The sequence below is a fragment of the Urocitellus parryii genome, chromosome 2 (assembly GCF_045843805.1).
Source record: "Urocitellus parryii isolate mUroPar1 chromosome 2, mUroPar1.hap1, whole genome shotgun sequence".
Lineage (NCBI taxonomy): Eukaryota > Metazoa > Chordata > Mammalia > Rodentia > Sciuridae > Urocitellus > Urocitellus parryii.
In genome coordinates, this window is record NC_135532.1 from 156,188,046 (window position 1) to 156,190,935 (window position 2,890).

Here is a 2,890-nt window from a genome sequence, read left to right on the forward strand (position 1 = left end):
CCTTTTCCCCACATCCTCACCAGCACTCGTTGTTGTTTGACTTCATAATGGCTGCCAATCTTACTGGAGTGAGATGGTATCTTAGGGTGGTTTTGATTTGCATTTCTCTGACTGCTAGAGATGGTGAGCATTTTTTCATGAACTTGTTGATTGATTGTATGTCCTCCTCTGAGAAGTGTCTGTTCAGGTCCTTGGCCCATTTGTTGATTGGGTTATTTGTTATCTTATTGTTTAATTTTTTGAGTTCTTTGTATACTCTGGATATTAGGGCTCTATCTGAAGTGTGAGGAGTAAAAATTTGTTCCCATGATGTAGGCTCCCTATTTACCTCTCTTATTGTTTCTCTTGCTGAGAAAAAAACTTTTTAGTTTAAGTAAGTCCCATTTGTTGATTCTTGTTATTAACTCTTGTGCTATGGGTGTCCTATTAAGGAATTTGGATCCCAATCCCACAATATGTAGAATCACATATGTATTGGAATCACGTCAATATTTATACTCTCAGTTCAGTTTCTTGGCAAATTTTCGGAGCCAACTTTTTCTCCTATCAGACGCAGAGTCTCTGATTTGATATCAAGCTCCTTGATCCATTTTGAGTTAACTTTTGTGCATGGCGAGAGGAGGGGATTCAGTTTCATTTTGTTGCATATGGATTTCCAGTTTTCCCAGCACCATTTGTTGAAGATGCTATCCTTCCTCCATTGCATACTTTTAAAAGCCCCTTTATCAAATATAAGATAGTTGTAACTTTGTGGATTAGCCTCTGTGTCCTCTATTCTGTACCATTGGTCCACCCGCCTGTTTTGGTACCAGTACCATGCTGTTTTTGTTACTATTGCTCTGTAATATAGTTTGAAATCTGGTATCGCTATACCGCCTGATTCACACCTCCTTCTTAGAGTTGCTTTTGCTATTCTGGGTCTTTTATTTTTCCATATGTAAAAGGTCATTTTTAAATGGAAGCATAATTTAAACACTTTTTTCAAAGAAGCCTTAAAATCACTATGAATAGATTCTCTTTGACTTTCGGAATTTGACACACCAATCCAGGCTGAAGTATCATTTAGAATGTCTAGAGAGAGTGCTTGTGTCCTTGCTTCAAATATGAGGGTGATTCTCTTCCATAGTTAGCCACCCTATCCCTGACAGTAAAGCTCAAAAGCAAGCTCAAACATCACCACTCAAATCTCTCAGTAGTCTCCCCAAACAAGAAATTGGATGCCAGAACCCATCATATACTTTAACATTTGAGACCAAGGAAACAAATCAACAAGAGATCTACTTGTTGCTTGTCTCCTAGTTATTTTACAAGAAATAAATTAAACCAGGGTCAGAAGATAAGATATCCACATCTTGTTTTTCATGGGAAATTAAGTGTCATGTACTAAAAAGAAGTCTGAAAATGATGGCATATGAATTCTTTAAATGGGTGAAAGCTCTTAAAATATTGAACGATCTATGAGACCACCAATATCTCTGTTTTATGAAATGCTAGATATTAGGAAAATAGGATGGTAAACATTTGTCCTGCACATTAGGCTGTACTCAGTGGTGAGTATAAAAGAAAACCAGCCATGGGCAGGCCAGTTTAAAGGACATGCTTCCAGGTATTCTGTTGTGATGAAAAAGACTTGAAGGTAAGTAGGTACAGTGATAGCAGTACTACAGATGCTCAGCTTGAGTCAGTCAGCCACACACCTGGGAGGTGAGTATTATATTTGACAACAGAATTCTAGTGACCATGAGCTAGGGATGCAGCTATAATCAGGTAACACAGTTAGGAATACCCTCAAAATTCACTTTCACCATTGAATTCCAGGTTTTAATATTTAATTCTTATAGAAAATGGTGATCAAGATGAACTTTAATTCTCAGATTTCACCCAAAAGTTTTACCAAAGGCACCTTCTTCCACCTATAGCAAAAAAGCCATCACATCTCTATTAGGGAGAATACTGCTTGCCACTGCAGGTACCCAGGTTTCTGAGTCACGTTTATGTCCACATCAGTTTCACACCAGACTTTTAACTTAGTTAATCAAAAATATTTCCTAGTCAAAAAGAGTGCAGAGAGCTGGCCTAGTGGCTAGAGCTTTGGAATCACATCAATATTTATACTCTCAGTTCAGTTTCTTGGCAAATAAAAGACTCAGCCTCAGTCTCAATATGCTCATTATCTAAATGGAGATAGTCCTTGCAAGGTAGTTCTGAAGATACTGTAACAATTGGCTTAAAATGATTAGATTGTCTGGCACTAAGTCAGTTTTCAACAAAGCATGACTGTTATTACTGTCAAAGTTGTTAGTCACTGAGGTGTTTATAACAAAATTGCCTGTAATTTTGTTTTCATTGGTTTCCATTTACAAAAAAAAGAGATCCATATATGTACAAACGGAACCTATTCTAGAGATTTAGGAATTCATCCACAATCACCTTGTCTTAGTCTATTTTTGTGCTGCTATAACAGAATAACTGAGACTGGGTAATTAATTTATTATGAACACAAATTTATTTCTCACAGTTCTCGAGGTCAGAATGTCCAAGATCAAGGTGCCAGCATCTCTCAAGGGACTTTTTGCTGCATCATCACATGGTAGAAGATGAAAGAGAGAGCAGGAGGAGGCCAAATTTGCCATTTTATAGCAACACTAATCTCACCCATGAGGGTGGGGCCCTCATGTCCTAATCGCTTTTGAAAGTCCCACCTCTTAACAGTGTTAAAGTGACAATTAAATTTCAACATAAGCTTTGGAGGGGACAGACATTCAAACCATAGCACACCTCTAAGTTCTTGTTCGACTTTATTAATCAATAGACCCAAGGAACATTTACTAAGCACCTTTTATGTTCTAAATCTCATGAGTCTAGCATCTAGGGAAGGTACAAAGATAAA